The following is a 20186-nucleotide window of genomic DNA, read 5'->3' as shown; positions in this document are numbered from 1 at the left end:
TGTGAAAGTGAGGACAGCCATTTGCGCTGTGGTGGTGTATACAGTGTTCCACATACAATGGTACAGGAAAAGAGAAAACATCCGCCCAACGTGGGGCTCGAACCCACGACCCTGAGATTAAGAGTCTCATGCTCTACCGACTGAGCTAGCCAGGCTTGGTTGTGAATGTAAAGTACACGAGTAAGTGTAAAATTAAGTATCTGTGGAGCATTAGTGGTTCAGTGGTAGAATTCTCGCCTGCCACGCGGGAGGCCCGGGTTCGATTCCCGGCCAATGCAGTCCTGAGTTTTTGCTGATATGGCAGTGCATTTTGTAAAAGTGAGGACAGCCATTTGTGCTGTGGTGGGGCAAGTTGACAGTGTTCCACATACAATGGTACAGGAAAAGAGAAAAAACATCCGCCCAATGTGGGGCTCAAACCCACGACCCTGAGATTAAGAGTCTCTAGCTTTACCGACTGAGTTAGCAATGCTTGGTAACCGAGGAGTTGTGGTGATGGCAAGGCAAGGCATCCTGACTCTCCTGCTTTGTTTTGTACACTAAAGTACATGAGTAAGTCTAAAATTAAGCATCTGTGGATCATTGGTGGTTCAGTGGTAGAAATCTAGCCGGCCACGTGGGAGGCCGGGTTCAATTCCCGGTCAATACATTCCTGAGTTTTTGCTGATAGGGCAGTGCATTTTGTGAAAGTGAGGACAGCCATTTGCGCTGTGGTGATGCAAGTATACACTGTTCCACATACAATGGTACAGGAAGAGAAAAAAACAACTGCCCAACATGGAGCTCAAATACATGACCCTAAGATTAATAGTCTTATGCTCTAGCAACTGTGCTAGTCGGGCTTGGTTACGTAGGCTTGGAGGTGATGGCAAGGCAAGGCATCTTGACACTCCTGCTTTGTTTTATACACTAAAGTACATGAGTAAGTGTAAATTTAGGCATCTGTGGAGCATTGGTGGTTCAGTGGTAGAATTCTCGCCTGCCACGCGTGAGGCCCGGAATCGATTCCCGGCCAATGCAGTCCTGAATTTTTGCTGATATGGCAGTGTATTTTGTGAAAGTGAGGACAGCCATTTGCGCTGTGGTGGTGCAAATATACAGTGTTCCACATACAATGGTACAGGAAAAGAAAAAACATCCGCACAACGTGGGGCTCGAACCCACGACCCTGCGATTAAGAGTCTCATGCTTTACCGACTGAGCTAGCCAGGCTTATTTGAGAATGTATGGAGGTGATGGCAAGGCAAGACATCCTGACACTCCTGCTTTGTTTCATACACTAAAGTACACGAGTAAGTGTAAAATTAAGTATCTGTGGAGCATTGGTGGTTCAGTGATAGAATTCTCGCCTGCCATGCGGGAGGTCTGGGTTCGATTCCCGGCCAATGCAGTCCTGAGTTTTTGCTGATATGGCAGTGCATTTTGTGAAAGTGAGAACAGCCATTTGCGCTGTGGTGGTGCAAGTTGACAGTGTTCCACATACAATGGTACAGGAAAAGAAAAAAAACATCCGCCCAATGTGGGGCTCGAACCCACAACCCTGAGATTAAGAGTCTCATGCTTTACCGACTGAGTTAGCAATGCTTGGTTACCGAGGCGTTGTGGTGATGGCAAGGCATCCTGACTCTCCTGCTTTGTTTTGTACACTAAAGTACATGAGTAAGTCTAAAATTAAGCATCTGTGGATCATTGGTGGTTCAGTGGTAGAAATCTAGCCGGCCACGTGGGAGGCCGGGTTCAATTCCCGGTCAATACATTCCTGAGTTTTTGCTGATAGGGCAGTGCATTTTGTGAAAGTGAGGACAGCCATTTGCGCTTTGGTGATGCAAGTATACACTGTTCCACATACAATGGTACAGGAAGAGAAAAAAACAACTGCCCAACATGGAGCTCAAATACATGACCCTAAGATTAATAGTCTTATGCTCTAGCGACTGTGCTAGTCGGGCTTGATTACGTAGGCTTGGAGGTGATGGCAAGGCAAGGCATCCTGACACTCCTGCTTTGTTTTATACACTAAAGTACATGAGTAAGTGTAAAATAAGGCATCTGTGGAGCATTGGTGGTTCAGTGGTAGAATTCTCGCCTGCCACGCGTGAGGCCCGGAATCGATTCCCGGCCAATGCAGTCTTGAGTTTTTCCTGATATGGCAGTGTATTTTGTGAAAGTGAGGACAGCCATTTGCGCTGTTGTGGTGCAAGTATACAGTGTTCCACATACAATGGTACAGGAAAAGAAAAAACATCCGCCCAACATGGGGCTCGAACCCACGACCCTGAGATTAAGAGTCTCATGCTCTACCAACTGAGCTAGCCAGGCTTGGTTGAGAATGTGTGGAGGTGATGGCAAGGCAAGGCATCCTGACACTCCTGCTTTGTTTCATACACTAAAGTACACGAGTAAGTGTAAAATTAAGTATCTGTGGAGCATTGGTGGTTCAGTGGTAGAATTCTCGCCTGCCACGCGGGAGGACCGGGTTCGATTCCCGGCCAATGCAGTCCTTAGTTTTTGCTGATATGGCAGTGCATTTTGTGAAAGTGAGGACAGCCATTTGCGCTGTGGTGGTGCAAGTTGACAGTGTTCCACATACAATGGTACAGGAAAAGAAAAAAAACATCCGCCCAATGTGGGGCTCGAACCCACAACCCTGAGATTTAGAGTCTAATGCTTTACCGACTGAGTTAGCAATGCTTGGTAACCGAGGCGTTGTGGTGATGGCAAGGCATCCTGACTCTCCTGCTTTGTTTTGTACACTAAAGTACATGAGTAAGTCTAAAATTAAGCATCTGTGGATCATTGGTGGTTCAGTGGTAGAAATCTAGCCGGCCACGTGGGAGGCCGGGTTCAATTCCCGGTCAATACATTCCTGAGTTTTTGCTGATAGGGCAGTGCATTTTGTGAAAGTGAGGACAGCCATTTGCGCTGTGGTGATGCAAGTATACACTGTTCCACATACAATGGTACAGGAAGAGAAAAAAACAACTGCCCAACATGGAGCTCAAATACATGACCCTAAGATTAATAGTCTTATGCTCTAGCAACTGTGCTAGTCGGGCTTGGTTACGTAGGCTTGGAGGTGATGGCAAGGCAAGGCATCTTGACACTCCTGCTTTGTTTTATACACTAAAGTACATGAGTAAGTGTAAATTTAGGCATCTGTGGAGCATTGGTGGTTCAGTGGTAGAATTCTCGCCTGCCACGCGTGAGGCCCGGAATCGATTCCCGGCCAATGCAGTCCTGAATTTTTGCTGATATGGCAGTGCATTTTGTGAAAGTGAGGACAGCCATTTGCGCTGTGGTGGTGCAAGTTGACAGTGTTCCACATACAATGGTACAGGAAAAGAAAAAAAACATCCGCCCAATGTGGGGCTCGAACCCACGACCCTGAGATTAAGAGTCGCATGCTTTACCGACTGAGTTAGCAGTGCTTGGTAACTGAGGAGTTGTGGTTATGGAAAGGGAAGGCATCCTGACTCTCCTGCTTTGATTTGTACACTAAAGTACATGAGTAAGTTTAAAAATAAGCATCTGTGGATCATTGGTGGTTCAGTGGTAGAAATATAGCCGGCCACGTGGGAGGCCGGGTTCAATTCCCGGTCAATACATTCCTGAGTTTTTGCTGATAGGGCAGTGCATTTTGTGAAAGTGAGGACAGCCATTTGCGCTGTGGTGATGCAAGTATACACTGTTCCACATACAATGGTACAGGAAGAGAAAAAAACAACTGCCCAACATGGAGCTCAAATACATGACCCTAAGATTAATAGTCTTATGCTCTAGCAACTGTGCTAGTCGGGCTTGGTTACGTAGGCTTGGAGGTGATGGCAAGGCAAGGCATCTTGACACTCCTGCTTTGTTTTATACACTAAAGTACATGAGTAAGTGTAAATTTAGGCATCTGTGGAGCATTGGTGGTTCAGTGGTAGAATTCTCGCCTGCCACGCGTGAGGCCCGGAATCGATTCCCGGCCAATGCAGTCCTGAATTTTTGCTGATATGGCAGTGCATTTTGTGAAAGTGAGGACAGCCATTTGCGTTGTGGTGGTGCAAATATACAGTGTTCCACATACAATGGTACAGGAAAAGAAAAAACATCCGCACAACGTGGGGCTCGAACCCACGACCCTGCGATTAAGAGTCTCATGCTTTACCGACTGAGCTAGCCAGGCTTATTTGAGAATGTATGGAGGTGATGGCAAGGCAAGACATCCTGACACTCCTGCTTTGTTTCATACACTAAAGTACACGAGTAAGTGTAAAATTAAGTATCTGTGGAGCATTGGTGGTTCAGTGATAGAATTCTCGCCTGCCATGCGGGAGGTCTGGGTTCGATTCCCGGCTAATGCAGTCCTGAGTTTTTGCTGATATGGCAGTGCATTTTGTGAAAGTGAGAACAGCCATTTGCGCTGTGGTGGTGCAAGTTGACAGTGTTCCACATACAATGGTACAGGAAAAGAAAAAAAACATCCGCCCAATGTGGGGCTCAAACCCACGACCCTGAGATTAAGAGTCTCATGCTTTACCGACTGAGTTAGCAATGCTTGGTAACCGAGGAGTTGTGGGGATGGAAAGGGAAGGCATCCTGACTCTCCTGCTTTGTTTTATACACTAAAGTACATGAGTAAGTGTAAAATTAGGCATCTGTGGAGCATTGGTGGTTCAGTGGTAGAATTCTCGCCTGCCACGCGTGAGGCCCGGAATCGATTCCCGGCCAATGCAGTCCTGAGTTTTTGCTGATATGGCAGTGTATTTTGTGAAAGTGAGGACAGCCATTTGCGCTGTGGTGGTGTATACAGTGTTCCACATACAATGGTACAGGAAAAGAGAAAACATCCGCCCAACGTGGGGCTCGAACCCACGACCCTGAGATTAAGAGTCTCATGCTCTACCGACTGAGCTAGCCAGGCTTGGTTGTGAATGTAAAGTACACGAGTAAGTGTAAAATTAAGTATCTGTGGAGCATTAGTGGTTCAGTGGTAGAATTCTCGCCTGCCACGCGGGAGGCCCGGGTTCGATTCCCGGCCAATGCAGTCCTGAGTTTTTGCTGATATGGCAGTGCATTTTGTAAAAGTGAGGACAGCCATTTGTGCTGTGGTGGGGCAAGTTGACAGTGTTCCACATACAATGGTACAGGAAAAGAGAAAAAACATCCGCCCAATGTGGGGCTCAAACCCACGACCCTGAGATTAAGAGTCTCTAGCTTTACCGACTGAGTTAGCAATGCTTGGTAACCGAGGAGTTGTGGTGATGGCAAGGCAAGGCATCCTGACTCTCCTGCTTTGTTTTGTACACTAAAGTACATGAGTAAGTCTAAAATTAAGCATCTGTGGATCATTGGTGGTTCAGTGGTAGAAATCTAGCCGGCCACGTGGGAGGCCGGGTTCAATTCCCGGTCAATACATTCCTGAGTTTTTGCTGATAGGGCAGTGCATTTTGTGAAAGTGAGGACAGCCATTTGCGCTGTGGTGATGCAAGTATACACTGTTCCACATACAATGGTACAGGAAGAGAAAAAAACAACTGCCCAACATGGAGCTCAAATACATGACCCTAAGATTAATAGTCTTATGCTCTAGCAACTGTGCTAGTCGGGCTTGGTTACGTAGGCTTGGAGGTGATGGCAAGGCAAGGCATCTTGACACTCCTGCTTTGTTTTATACACTAAAGTACATGAGTAAGTGTAAATTTAGGCATCTGTGGAGCATTGGTGGTTCAGTGGTAGAATTCTCGCCTGCCACGCGTGAGGCCCGGAATCGATTCCCGGCCAATGCAGTCCTGAATTTTTGCTGATATGGCAGTGTATTTTGTGAAAGTGAGGACAGCCATTTGCGCTGTGGTGGTGCAAATATACAGTGTTCCACATACAATGGTACAGGAAAAGAAAAAACATCCGCACAACGTGGGGCTCGAACCCACGACCCTGCGATTAAGAGTCTCATGCTTTACCGACTGAGCTAGCCAGGCTTATTTGAGAATGTATGGAGGTGATGGCAAGGCAAGACATCCTGACACTCCTGCTTTGTTTCATACACTAAAGTACACGAGTAAGTGTAAAATTAAGTATCTGTGGAGCATTGGTGGTTCAGTGATAGAATTCTCGCCTGCCATGCGGGAGGTCTGGGTTCGATTCCCGGCCAATGCAGTCCTGAGTTTTTGCTGATATGGCAGTGCATTTTGTGAAAGTGAGAACAGCCATTTGCGCTGTGGTGGTGCAAGTTGACAGTGTTCCACATACAATGGTACAGGAAAAGAAAAAAAACATCCGCCCAATGTGGGGCTCGAACCCACAACCCTGAGATTAAGAGTCTCATGCTTTACCGACTGAGTTAGCAATGCTTGGTTACCGAGGCGTTGTGGTGATGGCAAGGCATCCTGACTCTCCTGCTTTGTTTTGTACACTAAAGTACATGAGTAAGTCTAAAATTAAGCATCTGTGGATCATTGGTGGTTCAGTGGTAGAAATCTAGCCGGCCACGTGGGAGGCCGGGTTCAATTCCCGGTCAATACATTCCTGAGTTTTTGCTGATAGGGCAGTGCATTTTGTGAAAGTGAGGACAGCCATTTGCGCTGTGGTGATGCAAGTATACACTGTTCCACATACAATGGTACAGGAAGAGAAAAAAACAACTGCCCAACATGGAGCTCAAATACATGACCCTAAGATTAATAGTCTTATGCTCTAGCAACTGTGCTAGTCGGGCTTGGTTACGTAGGCTTGGAGGTGATGGCAAGGCAAGGCATCTTGACACTCCTGCTTTGTTTTATTCACTAAAGTACATGAGTAAGTGTAAATTTAGGCATCTGTGGAGCATTGGTGGTTCAGTGGTAGAATTCTCGCCTGCCACGCGTGAGGCCCGGAATCGATTCCCGGCCAATGCAGTCTTGAGTTTTTCCTGATATGGCAGTGTATTTTGTGAAAGTGAGGACAGCCATTTGCGCTGTTGTGGTGCAAGTATACAGTGTTCCACATACAATGGTACAGGAAAAGAAAAAACATCCGCCCAACATGGGGCTCGAACCCACGACCCTGAGATTAAGAGTCTCATGCTCTACCAACTGAGCTAGCCAGGCTTGGTTGAGAATGTGTGGAGGTGATGGCAAGGCAAGGCATCCTGACACTCCTGCTTTGTTTCATACACTAAAGTACACGAGTAAGTGTAAAATTAAGTATCTGTGGAGCATTGGTGGTTCAGTGGTAGAATTCTCGCCTGCCACGCGGGAGGACCGGGTTCGATTCCCGGCCAATGCAGTCCTTAGTTTTTGCTGATATGGCAGTGCATTTTGTGAAAGTGAGGACAGCCATTTGCGCTGTGGTGGTGCAAGTTGACAGTGTTCCACATACAATGGTACAGGAAAAGAAAAAAAACATCCGCCCAATGTGGGGCTCGAACCCACAACCCTGAGATTTAGAGTCTCATGCTTTACCGACTGAGTTAGCAATGCTTGGTAACCGAGGCGTTGTGGTGATGGCAAGGCATCCTGACTCTCCTGCTTTGTTTTGTACACTAAAGTACATGAGTAAGTCTAAAATTAAGCATCTGTGGATCATTGGTGGTTCAGTGGTAGAAATCTAGCCGGCCACGTGGGAGGCCGGGTTCAATTCCCGGTCAATACATTCCTGAGTTTTTGCTGATAGGGCAGTGCATTTTGTGAAAGTGAGGACAGCCATTTGCGCTGTGGTGATGCAAGTATACACTGTTCCACATACAATGGTACAGGAAGAGAAAAAAACAACTGCCCAACATGGAGCTCAAATACATGACCCTAAGATTAATAGTCTTATGCTCTAGCAACTGTGCTAGTCGGGCTTGGTTACGTAGGCTTGGAGGTGATGGCAAGGCAAGGCATCTTGACACTCCTGCTTTGTTTTATACACTAAAGTACATGAGTAAGTGTAAATTTAGGCATCTGTGGAGCATTGGTGGTTCAGTGGTAGAATTCTCGCCTGCCACGCGTGAGGCCCGGAATCGATTCCCGGCCAATGCAGTCCTGAATTTTTGCTGATATGGCAGTGCATTTTGTGAAAGTGAGGACAGCCATTTGCGCTGTGGTGGTGCAAGTTGACAGTGTTCCACATACAATGGTACAGGAAAAGAAAAAAAACATCCGCCCAATGTGGGGCTCGAACCCACGACCCTGAGATTAAGAGTCGCATGCTTTACCGACTGAGTTAGCAGTGCTTGGTAACTGAGGAGTTGTGGTTATGGAAAGGGAAGGCATCCTGACTCTCCTGCTTTGATTTGTACACTAAAGTACATGAGTAAGTTTAAAAATAAGCATCTGTGGATCATTGGTGGTTCAGTGGTAGAAATATAGCCGGCCACGTGGGAGGCCGGGTTCAATTCCCGGTCAATACATTCCTGAGTTTTTGCTGATAGGGCAGTGCATTTTGTGAAAGTGAGGACAGCCATTTGCGCTGTGGTGATGCAAGTATACACTGTTCCACATACAATGGTACAGGAAGAGAAAAAAACAACTGCCCAACATGGAGCTCAAATACATGACCCTAAGATTAATAGTCTTATGCTCTAGCAACTGTGCTAGTCGGGCTTGGTTACGTAGGCTTGGAGGTGATGGCAAGGCAAGGCATCTTGACACTCCTGCTTTGTTTTATACACTAAAGTACATGAGTAAGTGTAAATTTAGGCATCTGTGGAGCATTGGTGGTTCAGTGGTAGAATTCTCGCCTGCCACGCGTGAGGCCCGGAATCGATTCCCGGCCAATGCAGTCCTGAATTTTTGCTGATATGGCAGTGTATTTTGTGAAAGTGAGGACAGCCATTTGCGCTGTGGTGGTGCAAATATACAGTGTTCCACATACAATGGTACAGGAAAAGAAAAAACATCCGCACAACGTGGGGCTCGAACCCACGACCCTGCGATTAAGAGTCTCATGCTTTACCGACTGAGCTAGCCAGGCTTATTTGAGAATGTATGGAGGTGATGGCAAGGCAAGACATCCTGACACTCCTGCTTTGTTTCATACACTAAAGTACACGAGTAAGTGTAAAATTAAGTATCTGTGGAGCATTGGTGGTTCAGTGATAGAATTATCGCCTGCCATGCGGGAGGTCTGGGTTCGATTCCCGGCCAATGCAGTCCTGAGTTTTTGCTGATATGGCAGTGCATTTTGTGAAAGTGAGAACAGCCATTTGCGCTGTGGTGGTGCAAGTTGACAGTGTTCCACATACAATGGTACAGGAAAAGAAAAAAAACATCCGCCCAATGTGGGGCTCGAACCCACAACCCTGAGATTAAGAGTCTCATGCTTTACCGACTGAGTTAGCAATGCTTTGTTACCGAGGCGTTGTGGTGATGGCAAGGCATCCTGACTCTCCTGCTTTGTTTTGTACACTAAAGTACATGAGTAAGTCTAAAATTAAGCATCTGTGGATCATTGGTGGTTCAGTGGTAGAAATCTAGCCGGCCACGTGGGAGGCCGGGTTCAATTCCCGGTCAATACATTCCTGAGTTTTTGCTGATAGGGCAGTGCATTTTGTGAAAGTGAGGACAGCCATTTGCGCTTTGGTGATGCAAGTATACACTGTTCCACATACAACGGTACAGGAAGAGAAAAAAACAACTGCCCAACATGGAGCTCAAATACATGACCCTAAGATTAATAGTCTTATGCTCTAGCGACTGTGCTAGTCGGGCTTGATTACGTAGGCTTGGAGGTGATGGCAAGGCAAGGCATCCTGACACTCCTGCTTTGTTTTATACACTAAAGTACATGAGTAAGTGTAAAATAAGGCATCTGTGGAGCATTGGTGGTTCAGTGGTAGAATTCTCACCTGCCACGCGTGAGGCCCGGAATCGATTCCCGGCCAATGCAGTCTTGAGTTTTTCCTGATATGGCAGTGTATTTTGTGAAAGTGAGGACAGCCATTTGCGCTGTGGTGGTGCAAGTTGACAGTGTTCCACATACAATGGTACAGGAAAAGAAAAAACATCCGCCCAACGTGGGGCTCGAACCCACGACCCTGAGATTAAGAGTCTCATGCTCTACCAACTGAGCTAGCCAGGCTTGGTTGAGAATGTGTGGAGGTGATGGCAAGGCAAGGCATCCTGACACTCCTGCTTTGTTTCATACACTAAAGTACATGAGTAAGTGTAAAATTAAGTATCTGTGGAGCATTGGTGGTTCAGTGGTAGAATTATCGCCTGCCACGCGGGAGGACCGGGTTCGATTCCCGGCCAATGCAGTCCTTAGTTTTTGCTGATATGGCAGTGCATTTTGTGAAAGTGAGGACAGCCATTTGCGCTGTGGTGGTGCAAGTTGACAGTGTTCCACATACAATGGTACAGGAAAAGAAAAAAAACATCCGCCCAATGTGGGGCTCGAACCCACAACCCTGAGATTAAGAGTCTCATGCTTTACCGACTGAGTTAGCAATGCTTGGTAACCGAGGCGTTGTGGTGATGGCAAGGCATCCTGACTCTCCTGCTTTGTTTTGTACACTAAAGTACATGAGTAAGTCTAAAATTAAGCATCTGTGGATCATTGGTGGTTCAGTGGTAGAAATCTAGCCGGCCACGTGGGAGGCCGGGTTCAATTCCCGGTCAATACATTCCTGAGTTTTTGCTGATAGGGCAGTGCATTTTGTGAAAGTGAGGACAGCCATTTGCGCTGTGGTGATGCAAGTATACACTGTTCCACATACAATGGTACAGGAAGAGAAAAAAACAACTGCCCAACATGGAGCTCAAATACATGACCCTAAGATTAATAGTCTTATGCTCTAGCAACTGTGCTAGTCGGGCTTGGTTACGTAGGCTTGGAGGTGATGGCAAGGCAAGGCATCTTGACACTCCTGCTTTGTTTTATACACTAAAGTACATGAGTAAGTGTAAATTTAGGCATCTGTGGAGCATTGGTGGTTCAGTGGTAGAATTCTCGCCTGCCACGCGTGAGGCCCGGAATCGATTCCCGGCCAATGCAGTCCTGAATTTTTGCTGATATGGCAGTGCATTTTGTGAAAGTGAGGACAGCCATTTGCGCTGTGGTGGTGCAAGTTGACAGTGTTCCACATACAATGGTACAGGAAAAGAAAAAAAACATCCGCCCAATGTGGGGCTCGAACCCACGACCCTGAGATTAAGAGTCGCATGCTTTACCGACTGAGTTAGCAATGCTTGGTAACCGAGGAGTTGTGGTTATGGAAAGGGAAGGCATCCTGACTCTCCTGCTTTGTTTTGTACACTAAAGTACATGAGTAAGTTTAAAAATAAGCATCTGTGGATCATTGGTGGTTCAGTGGTAGAAATATAGCCGGCCACGTGGGAGGCCGGGTTCAATTCCCGGTCAATACATTCCTGAGTTTTTGCTGATAGGGCAGTGCATTTTGTGAAAGTGAGGACAGCCATTTGCGCTGTGGTGATGCAAGTATACACTGTTCCACATACAATGGTACAGGAAGAGAAAAAAACAACTGCCCAACATGGAGCTCAAATACATGACCCTAAGATTAATAGTCTTATGCTCTAGCGACTGTGCTAGTCGGGCTAGGTTACGTAGGCTTGGAGGTGATGGCAAGGCAAGGCATCCTGACACTCCTGCTTTGTTTTATACACTAAAGTACATGAGTAAGTGTAAAATTAGGCATCTGTGGAGCATTGGTGGTTCAGTGGTAGAATTCTCGCCTGCCACGCGTGAGGCCCGGAATCGATTCCCGGCCAATGCAGTCCTGAGTTTTTGCTGATATGGCAGTGTATTTTGTGATAGTGAGGACAGCCATTTGCGCTGTGGTGGTGTATACAGTGTTCCACATACAATGGTACAGGAAAAGAAAAAACATCCGCCCAACGTGGGGCTCGAACCCACGACCCTGAGATTAAGAGTCTCATGCTCTACCGACTGAGCTAGCCAGGCTTGGTTGTGAATGTATGGAGGTGATGGCAAGGCAAGGCATCCTGACACTCCTGCTTTGTTTCATACACTAAAGTACACGAGTAAGTGTAAAATTAAGTATCTGTGGAGCATTGGTGGTTCAGTGGTAGAATTCTCGCCTGCCACGCGGGAGCCCCGTGTTCAATTCCCGGCCAATGCAGTCCTGAGTTTTTGCTGATATGGCAGTGCATTTTGTGAAAGTGAGGACAGCCATTTGTGCTGTGGTGGGGCAAGTTGATAGTGTTCCACATACAATGGTACAGGAAAAGAAAAAAAACATCCGCCCAATGTGGGGCTCGAACCCACGACCCTGAGATTAAGAGTCTCATGCTTTACCGACTGAGTTAGCAATGCTTGGTAACCGAGGAGTTGTGGTGATGGCAAGGCAAGGCATCCTGACTCTCCTGCTTTGTTTTGTACACTAAAGTACATGAGTAAGTCTAAAATTAAGCATCTGTGGATCATTGGTGGTTCAGTGGTAGAAATCTAGCCGGCCACGTTGGAGGCCGGGTTCAATTTCCGGTCAATACATTCCTGAGTTTTTGCTGATAGGGCAATGCATTTTGTGAAAGTGAGGACAGCCATTTGCGCTGTTGTGGTGCAAGTATACAGTGTTCCACATACAATGGTACAGGAAAAGAAAAAACATCCGCCCAACGTGGGGCTCGAACCCACGACCCTGAGATTAAGAGTCTCATGCTCTACCAACTGAGCTAGCCAGGCTTGGTTGAAAATGTGTGGAGGTGATGGCAAGGCAAGGCATCCTGACACTCCTGCTTTGTTTCATACACTAAAGTACACGAGTAAGTGTAAAATTAAGTAGCTGTGGAGCATTGGTGGTTCAGTGGTAGAATTCTCGCCTGCCAAGCGGGAGGACCGGGTTCGATTCCCGGCCAATGCAGTCCTTAGTTTTTGCTGAGATGGCAGTGCATTTTGTGAAAGTGAGGACAGCCATTTGCGCTGTGGTGGTGCAAGTTGACAGTGTTCCACATACAATGGTACAGGAAAAGAAAAAAAACATCCGCCCAATGTGGGGCTCGAACCCACAACCCTGAGATTAAGAGTCTCATGCTTTACCGACTGAGTTAGCAATGCTTGGTAACCGAGGCGTTGTGGTGATGGCAAGGCATCCTGACTCTCCTGCTTTGTTTTGTACACTAAAGTACATGAGTAAGTCTAAAATTAAGCATCTGTGGATCATTGGTGGTTCAGTGGTAGAAATCTAGCCGGCCACGTGGGAGGCCGGGTTCAATTCCCGGTCAATACATTCCTGAGTTTTTGCTGATAGGGCAGTGCATTTTGTGAAAGTGAGGACAGCCATTTGCGCTGTGGTGATGCAAGTATACACTGTTCCACATACAATGGTACAGGAAGAGAAAAAAACAACTGCCCAACATGGAGCTCAAATACATGACCCTAAGATTAATAGTCTTATGCTCTAGCAACTGTGCTAGTCGGGCTTGGTTACGTAGGCTTGGAGGTGATGGCAAGGCATCTTGACACTCCTGCTTTGTTTTATACACTAAAGTACATGAGTAAGTGTAAATTTAGGCATCTGTGGAGCATTGGTGGTTCAGTGGTAGAATTCTCGCCTGCCACGCGTGAGGCCCGGAATCGATTCCCGGCCAATGCAGTCCTGAATTTTTGCTGATATGGCAGTGCATTTTGTGAAAGTGAGGACAGCCATTTGCGCTGTGGTGGTGCAAGTTGACAGTGTTCCACATACAATGGTACAGGAAAAGAAAAAAAACATCCGCCCAATGTGGGGCTCGAACCCACGACCCTGAGATTAAGAGTCACATGCTTTACCAACTGAGTTAGCAATGCTTGGTAACCGAGGAGTTGTGGTTATGGAAAGGGAAGGCATCCTGACTCTCCTGCTTTGTTTTGTACACTAAAGTACATGAGTAAGTTTAAAAATAAGCATCTGTGGATCATTGGTGGTTCAGTGGTAGAAATATAGCCGGCCACGTGGGAGGCCGGGTTCAATTCCCGGTCAATACATTCCTGAGTTTTTGCTGATAGGGCAGTGCATTTTGTGAAAGTGAGGACAGCCATTTGCGCTGTGGTGATGCAAGTATACACTGTTCCACATACAATGGTACAGGAAGAGAAAAAAACAACTGCCCAACATGGAGCTCAAATACATGACCCTAAGATTAATAGTCTTATGCTCTAGCGACTGTGCTAGTCGGGCTTGGTTACTTAGGCTTGGAGGTGATGGCAAGGCAAGGCATCCTGACACTCCTGCTTTGTTTTATACACTAAAGTACATGAGTAAGTGTAAAATTAGGCATCTGTGGAGCATTGGTGGTTCAGTGGTAGAATTCTCGCCTGCCACGCGTGAGGCCCGGAATCGATTCCCGGCCAATGCAGTCCTGAGTTTTTGCTGATATGGCAGTGTATTTTGTGAAAGTGATGACAGCCATTTGCGCTGTGGTGGTGTATACAGTGTTCCACATACAATGGTACAGGAAAAGAAAAAACATCCGCCCAACGTGGGGCTCGAACCCACGACCCTGAGATTAAGAGTCTCATGCTCTACCGACTGAGCTAGCCAGGCTTGGTTGTGAATGTATGGAGGTGATGGCAAGGCAAGGCATCCTGACACTCCTGCTTTGTTTCATACACTAAAGTACACGAGTAAGTGTAAAAATAAGTATCTGTGGAGCATTGGTGGTTCAGTGGTAGAATTCTCGCCTGCCACGCGGGAGCCCCGTGTTCAATTCCCGGCCAATGCAGTCCTGAGTTTTTGCTGATATGGCAGTGCATTTTGTGAAAGTGAGGACAGCCATTTGTGCTGTGGTGGGGCAAGTTGATAGTGTTCCACATACAATGGTACAGGAAAAGAAAAAAAACATCCGCCCAATGTGGGGCTCGAACCCACGACCCTGAGATTAAGAGTCTCATGCTTTACCGACTGAGTTAGCAATGCTTGGTAACCGAGGAGTTGTGGTGATGGCAAGGCAAGGCATCCTGACTCTCCTGCTTTGTTTTGTACACTAAAGTACATGAGTAAGTCTAAAATTAAGCATCTGTGGATCATTGGTGGTTCAGTGGTAGAAATCTAGCCGGCCACGTGGGAGGCCGGGTTCAATTTCCGGTCAATACATTCCTGAGTTTTTGCTGATAGGGCAGTGCATTTTGTGAAAGTGAGGACAGCCATTTGCGCTGTGGTGATGCAAGTATACACTGTTCCACATACAATGGTACAGGAAGAGAAAAAAACAACTGCCCAACATGGAGCTCAAATACATGACCCTAAGATTAATAGTCTTATGCTCTAGCGACTGTGCTAGTCGGGCTTGGTTACTTAGGCTTGGAGGTGATGGCAAGGCAAGGCATCCTGACACTCCTGCTTTGTTTTATACACTAAAGTACATGAGTAAGTGTAAAATTAGGCATCTGTGGAGCATTGGTGGTTCAGTGGTAGAATTCTCGCCTGCCACGCGTGAGGCCCGGAATCGATTCCCGGCCAATGCAGTCCTGAGTTTTTGCTGATATGGCAGTGTATTTTGTGAAAGTGATGACAGCCATTTGCGCTGTGGTGGTGTATACAGTGTTCCACATACAATGGTACAGGAAAAGAAAAAACATCCGCCAAACGTGGGGCTCGAACCCACGACCCTGAGATTAAGAGTCTCATGCTCTACCGACTGAGCTAGCCAGGCTTGGTTGTGAATGTATGGAGGTGATGGCAAGGCAAGGCATCCTGACACTCCTGCTTTGTTTCATACACTAAAGTACACGAGTAAGTGTAAAATTAAGTATCTGTGGAGCATTGGTGGTTCGGTGGTAGAATTCTCGCCTGCCACGCGGGAGCCCCGTGTTCAATTCCCGGCCAATGCAGTCCTGAGTTTTTGCTGATATGGCAGTGCATTTTGTGAAAGTGAGGACAGCCATTTGTGCTGTGGTGGGGCAAGTTGATAGTGTTCCACATACAATGGTACAGGAAAAGAAAAAAAACATCCGCCCAATGTGGGGCTCGAACCCACGACCCTGAGATTAAGAGTCTCATGCTTTACAGACTGAGTTAGCAATGCTTGGTAACCGAGGAGTTGTGGTGATGGCAAGGCAAGGCATCCTGACTCTCCTGCTTTGTTTTGTACACTAAAGTACATGAGTAAGTCTAAAATTAAGCATCTGTGGATCATTGGTGGTTCAGTGGTAGAAATCTAGCCGGCCACGTGGGAGGCCGGGTTCAATTTCTGGTCAATACATTCCTGAGTTTTTGCTGATAGGGCAGTGCATTTTGAGAAAGTGAGGACAGCCATTTGCGCTGTGGTGATGCAAGTATACACTGTTCCACATACAATGGTACAGGAAGAGAAAAAAACAACTGCCCAACATGGAGCTCAAATACATGACCCTAAGATTAATAGTCTTATGCTCTAGCGACTGTGCTAGTCGGGCTTGGTTACTTAGGCTTGGAGGTGATGGCAAGGCAAGGCATCCTGACACTCCTGCTTTGTTTTATACACTAAAGTACATGAGTAAGTGTAAAATTAGGCATCTGTGGAGCATTGGTGGTTCAGTGGTAGAATTCTCGCCTGCCACGCGTGAGGCCCGGAATCGATTCCCGGCCAATGCAGTCCTGAGTTTTTGCTGATATGGCAGTGTATTTTGTGAAAGTGAGGACAGCCATTTGCGCGGTGGTGGTGCAAGTATACAGTGTTCCACATACAATGGTACAGGAAAAGAAAAAACATCCGCCCAACGTGGGGCTCGAACTCACGACCCTGAGATTAAGAGTCTCATGCTCTACCGACTGAGCTAGCCAGGCTTGGTTGAGAATGTATGGAGGTGATGGCAAGGCAAGGCATCCTGACACTCCTGCTTTGTTTCATACACTAAAGTACACGAGTAAGTGTAAACTTATGCATCTGTGGAGCATTAGTGGTTCAGTGGTAGAATTCTCGCCTGCCACGCGGGAGGCTCGGGTTCGATTCCCGGCCAATGCAGTCCTGAGTTTTTGCTGATATGGCAGTGCATTTTGTAAAAGTGAGGACAGCCATTTGTGCTGTGGTGGGGCAAGTTGACAGTGTTCCACATACAATGGTACAGGAAAAGAAAAAAAACATCCGCCCAATGTGGGGCTCAAACCCACGACCCTGAGATTAAGAGTCTCTAGCTTTACCGACTGAGTTAGCAATGCTTGGTAACCGAGGAGTTGTGGTGATGGCAAGGCAAGGCATCCTGACTCTCCTGCTTTGTTTTGTACACTAAAGTACATGAGTAAGTCTAAAATTAAGCATCTGTGGATCATTGGTGGTTCAGTGGTAGAAATCTAGCCGGCCACGTGGGAGGCCGGGTTCAATTCCCGGTCAATACATTCCTGAGTTTTTGCTGATAGGGCAGTGCATTTTGTGAAAGTGAGGACAGCCATTTGCGCTGTGGTGATGCAAGTATACACTGTTCCACATACAATGGTACAGGAAGAGAAAAAAACAACTGCCCAACATGGAGCTCAAATACATGACCCTAAGATTAATAGTCTTATGCTCTAGCAACTGTGCTAGTCGGGCTTGGTTACGTAGGCTTGGAGGTGATGGCAAGGCAAGGCATCTTGACACTCCTGCTTTGTTTTATACACTAAAGTACATGAGTAAGTGTAAATTTAGGCATCTGTGGAGCATTGGTGGTTCAGTGGTAGAATTCTCGCCTGCCACGCGTGAGGCCCGGAATCGATTCCCGGCAAATGCAGTCCTGAATTTTTGCTGATATGGCAGTGTATTTTGTGAAAGTGAGGACAGCCATTTGCGCTGTGGTGGTGCAAGTATACAGTGTTCCACATACAATGGTACAGGAAAAGAAAAAACATCCGCACAACGTGGGGCTCGAACCCACGACCCTGCAATTAAGAGTCTCATGCTTTACCAACTGAGCTAGCCAGGCTTATTTGAGAATGTATGGAGGTGATGGCAAGGCAAGACATCCTGACACTCCTGCTTTGTTTCATACACTAAAGTACACGAGTAAGTGTAAAATTAAGTATCTGTGGAGCATTGGTGGTTCAGTGATAGAATTCTCGCCTGCCATGCGGGAGGTCTGGGTTCGATTCCCGGCCAATGCAGTCCTGAGTTTTTGCTGATATGGCAGTGCATTTTGTGAAAGTGAGAACAGCCATTTGCGCTGTGGTGGTGCAAGTTGACAGTGTTCCACATACAATGGTACAGGAAAAGAAAAAAAACATCCGCCCAATGTGGGGCTCGAACCCACAACCCTGAGATTAAGAGTCTAATGCTTTACCGACTGAGTTAGCAATGCTTGGTAACCGAGGCGTTGTGGTGATGGCAAGGCATCCTGACTCTCCTTCTTTGTTTTGTACACTAAAGTACATGAGTAAGTCTAAAATTAAGCATCTGTGGATCATTGGTGGTTCAGTGGAAGAAATCTAGCCGGCCACGTGGGAGGCCGGGTTCAATTCCCGATCAATACATTCCTGAGTTTTTGCTGATAGGGCAGTGCATTTTGTGAAAGTGAGGACAGCCATTTGCGCTTTGGTGATGCAAGTATACACTGTTCCACATACAATGGTACAGGAAGAGAAAAAAACAACTGCCCAACATGGAGCTCAAATACATGACCCTAAGATTAATAGTCTTATGCTCTAGCGACTGTGCTAGTCGGGCTTGATTACGTAGGCTTGGAGGTGATGGCAAGGCAAGGCATCCTGACACTCCTGCTTTGTTTTATACACTAAAGTACATGAGTAAGTGTAAAATAAGGCATCTGTGGAGCAATGGTGGTTCAGTGGTAGAATTCTCGCCTGCCACGCGTGAGGCCCGGAATCGATTCCCGGCCAATGCAGTCTTGAGGTTTTTCCTGATATGGCAGTGTATTTTGTGAAAGTGAGGACAGCCATTTGCGCTGTTGTGGTGCAAGTATACAGTGTTCCACATACAATGGTACAGGAATAGAAAAAACATCCGCACAACGTGGGGCTCGAACCCACGACCCTGCGATTAAGAGTCTCATGCTTTACCGACTGAGCTAGCCAGGCTTATTTGAGAATGTATGGAGGTGATGGCAAGGCAAGACATCCTGACACTCCTGCTTTGTTTCATACACTAAAGTACACGAGTAAGTGTAAAATTAAGTATCTGTGGAGCATTGGTGGTTCAGTGATAGAATTCTCGCCTGCCATGCGGGAGGTCTGGGTTCGATTCCCGGCCAATGCAGTCCTGAGTTTATGCTGATATGGCAGTGCATTTTGTGAAAGTGAGAACAGCCATTTGCGCTGTGGTGGTGCAAGTTGACAGTGTTCCACATACAATGGTACAGGAAAAGAAAAAAAACATCCGCCCAATGTGGGGCTCAAACCCACAACCCTGAGATTAAGAGTCTCATGCTTTACCGACTGAGTTAGCAATGCTTGGTAACCGAGGCGTTGTGGTGATGGCAAGGCATCCTGACTCTCCTGCTTTGTTTTGTACACTAAAGTACATGAGTAAGTCTAAAATTAAGCATCTGTGGATCATTGGTGGTTCAGTGGTAGAAATCTAGCCGGCCACGTGGGAGGCCGGGTTCAATTCCCGGTCAATACATTCCTGAGTTTTTGCTGATAGGGCAGTGCATTTTGTGAAAGTGAGGACAGCCATTTGCGCTTTGGTGATGCAAGTATACACTGTTCCACATACAATGGTACAGGAAGAGAAAAAAACAACTGCCCAACATGGAGCTCAAATACATGACCCTAAGATTAATAGTCTTATGCTCTAGCGACTGTGCTAGTCGGGCTTGATTACGTAGGCTTGGAGGTGATGGCAAGGCAAGGCATCCTGACACTCCTGCTTTGTTTTATACACTAAAGTACATGAGTAAGTGTAAAATAAGGCATCTGTGGAGCATTGGTGGTTCAGTGGTAGAATTCTCGCCTGCCACGCGTGAGGCCCGGAATCGATTCCCGGCCAATGCAGTCTTGAGTTTTTCCTGATATGGCAGTGTATTTTGTGAAAGTGAGGACAGCCATTTGCGCTGTTGTGGTGCAAGTATACAGTGTTCCACATACAATGGTACAGGAAAAGAAAAAACATCCGCCCAACGTGGGGCTCGAACCCACGACCCTGAGATTAAGAGTCTCATGCTCTACCGACTGAGCTAGCCAGGCTTGGTTGAGAATGTTTGGAGGTGATGGCAAGGCAAGGCATCCTGACACTCCTGCTTTGTTTCATACACTAAAGTACACGAGTAAGTGTAAAATTAAGTATCTGTGGAGCATTGGTGGTTCAGTGGTAGAATTCTCGCCTGCCACGCGGGAGGCCCGGTTTCGATTCCCGGCCAATGCAGTCCTGAGT

General features: G+C 46.8%; 26 non-coding genes across 26 annotated transcripts; 15 read left to right on the top strand and 11 right to left on the bottom strand.

Moving 5' to 3' along the window:
- Positions 1 to 82: 82 nt before the first annotated feature.
- TRNAK-CUU (transfer RNA lysine (anticodon CUU)) lies at positions 83 to 155 on the bottom strand. The gene has a single exon. It is a non-coding gene; the product is annotated as a tRNA-Lys (tRNA).
- A 52-nt stretch (positions 156 to 207) lies between these two features.
- On the top strand, positions 208 to 278 carry TRNAG-GCC (transfer RNA glycine (anticodon GCC)). Its single transcript has one exon. It is a non-coding gene; the product is annotated as a tRNA-Gly (tRNA).
- A 1041-nt stretch (positions 279 to 1319) lies between these two features.
- Positions 1320 to 1390, top strand: TRNAG-GCC (transfer RNA glycine (anticodon GCC)). The gene has a single exon. It is a non-coding gene; the product is annotated as a tRNA-Gly (tRNA).
- An 856-nt stretch (positions 1391 to 2246) lies between these two features.
- Positions 2247 to 2319, bottom strand: TRNAK-CUU (transfer RNA lysine (anticodon CUU)). Its single transcript has one exon. It is a non-coding gene; the product is annotated as a tRNA-Lys (tRNA).
- A 107-nt stretch (positions 2320 to 2426) lies between these two features.
- TRNAG-GCC (transfer RNA glycine (anticodon GCC)) lies at positions 2427 to 2497 on the top strand. Its single transcript has one exon. It is a non-coding gene; the product is annotated as a tRNA-Gly (tRNA).
- Positions 2498 to 4275: 1778 nt separating this feature from the next.
- On the top strand, positions 4276 to 4346 carry TRNAG-GCC (transfer RNA glycine (anticodon GCC)). Its single transcript has one exon. It is a non-coding gene; the product is annotated as a tRNA-Gly (tRNA).
- A 487-nt stretch (positions 4347 to 4833) lies between these two features.
- Positions 4834 to 4906, bottom strand: TRNAK-CUU (transfer RNA lysine (anticodon CUU)). Its single transcript has one exon. It is a non-coding gene; the product is annotated as a tRNA-Lys (tRNA).
- A 52-nt stretch (positions 4907 to 4958) lies between these two features.
- On the top strand, positions 4959 to 5029 carry TRNAG-GCC (transfer RNA glycine (anticodon GCC)). Its single transcript has one exon. It is a non-coding gene; the product is annotated as a tRNA-Gly (tRNA).
- A 1041-nt stretch (positions 5030 to 6070) lies between these two features.
- On the top strand, positions 6071 to 6141 carry TRNAG-GCC (transfer RNA glycine (anticodon GCC)). Its single transcript has one exon. It is a non-coding gene; the product is annotated as a tRNA-Gly (tRNA).
- Positions 6142 to 6997: 856 nt separating this feature from the next.
- On the bottom strand, positions 6998 to 7070 carry TRNAK-CUU (transfer RNA lysine (anticodon CUU)). The gene has a single exon. It is a non-coding gene; the product is annotated as a tRNA-Lys (tRNA).
- A 107-nt stretch (positions 7071 to 7177) lies between these two features.
- On the top strand, positions 7178 to 7248 carry TRNAG-GCC (transfer RNA glycine (anticodon GCC)). The gene has a single exon. It is a non-coding gene; the product is annotated as a tRNA-Gly (tRNA).
- A 2705-nt stretch (positions 7249 to 9953) lies between these two features.
- Positions 9954 to 10026, bottom strand: TRNAK-CUU (transfer RNA lysine (anticodon CUU)). The gene has a single exon. It is a non-coding gene; the product is annotated as a tRNA-Lys (tRNA).
- Positions 10027 to 10133: 107 nt separating this feature from the next.
- TRNAG-GCC (transfer RNA glycine (anticodon GCC)) lies at positions 10134 to 10204 on the top strand. Its single transcript has one exon. It is a non-coding gene; the product is annotated as a tRNA-Gly (tRNA).
- Positions 10205 to 11798: 1594 nt separating this feature from the next.
- Positions 11799 to 11871, bottom strand: TRNAK-CUU (transfer RNA lysine (anticodon CUU)). Its single transcript has one exon. It is a non-coding gene; the product is annotated as a tRNA-Lys (tRNA).
- A 107-nt stretch (positions 11872 to 11978) lies between these two features.
- Positions 11979 to 12049, top strand: TRNAG-GCC (transfer RNA glycine (anticodon GCC)). Its single transcript has one exon. It is a non-coding gene; the product is annotated as a tRNA-Gly (tRNA).
- A 490-nt stretch (positions 12050 to 12539) lies between these two features.
- On the bottom strand, positions 12540 to 12612 carry TRNAK-CUU (transfer RNA lysine (anticodon CUU)). The gene has a single exon. It is a non-coding gene; the product is annotated as a tRNA-Lys (tRNA).
- Positions 12613 to 12719: 107 nt separating this feature from the next.
- On the top strand, positions 12720 to 12790 carry TRNAG-GCC (transfer RNA glycine (anticodon GCC)). The gene has a single exon. It is a non-coding gene; the product is annotated as a tRNA-Gly (tRNA).
- A 1589-nt stretch (positions 12791 to 14379) lies between these two features.
- On the bottom strand, positions 14380 to 14452 carry TRNAK-CUU (transfer RNA lysine (anticodon CUU)). The gene has a single exon. It is a non-coding gene; the product is annotated as a tRNA-Lys (tRNA).
- Positions 14453 to 14559: 107 nt separating this feature from the next.
- Positions 14560 to 14630, top strand: TRNAG-GCC (transfer RNA glycine (anticodon GCC)). Its single transcript has one exon. It is a non-coding gene; the product is annotated as a tRNA-Gly (tRNA).
- An 857-nt stretch (positions 14631 to 15487) lies between these two features.
- On the bottom strand, positions 15488 to 15560 carry TRNAK-CUU (transfer RNA lysine (anticodon CUU)). The gene has a single exon. It is a non-coding gene; the product is annotated as a tRNA-Lys (tRNA).
- Positions 15561 to 16599: 1039 nt separating this feature from the next.
- On the bottom strand, positions 16600 to 16672 carry TRNAK-CUU (transfer RNA lysine (anticodon CUU)). The gene has a single exon. It is a non-coding gene; the product is annotated as a tRNA-Lys (tRNA).
- A 107-nt stretch (positions 16673 to 16779) lies between these two features.
- Positions 16780 to 16850, top strand: TRNAG-GCC (transfer RNA glycine (anticodon GCC)). The gene has a single exon. It is a non-coding gene; the product is annotated as a tRNA-Gly (tRNA).
- A 1041-nt stretch (positions 16851 to 17891) lies between these two features.
- TRNAG-GCC (transfer RNA glycine (anticodon GCC)) lies at positions 17892 to 17962 on the top strand. The gene has a single exon. It is a non-coding gene; the product is annotated as a tRNA-Gly (tRNA).
- Positions 17963 to 18999: 1037 nt separating this feature from the next.
- TRNAG-GCC (transfer RNA glycine (anticodon GCC)) lies at positions 19000 to 19070 on the top strand. Its single transcript has one exon. It is a non-coding gene; the product is annotated as a tRNA-Gly (tRNA).
- An 856-nt stretch (positions 19071 to 19926) lies between these two features.
- Positions 19927 to 19999, bottom strand: TRNAK-CUU (transfer RNA lysine (anticodon CUU)). Its single transcript has one exon. It is a non-coding gene; the product is annotated as a tRNA-Lys (tRNA).
- A 107-nt stretch (positions 20000 to 20106) lies between these two features.
- On the top strand, positions 20107 to 20177 carry TRNAG-GCC (transfer RNA glycine (anticodon GCC)). The gene has a single exon. It is a non-coding gene; the product is annotated as a tRNA-Gly (tRNA).
- The last annotated feature ends 9 nt before the right edge of the window (positions 20178 to 20186 follow it).

Source organism: Pseudophryne corroboree, chromosome 3 (assembly GCF_028390025.1).
Source record: "Pseudophryne corroboree isolate aPseCor3 chromosome 3, aPseCor3.hap2, whole genome shotgun sequence".
Taxonomy (NCBI): domain Eukaryota; kingdom Metazoa; phylum Chordata; class Amphibia; order Anura; family Myobatrachidae; genus Pseudophryne; species Pseudophryne corroboree.
This window is presented reverse-complemented; position numbering and strand designations above follow the sequence as displayed.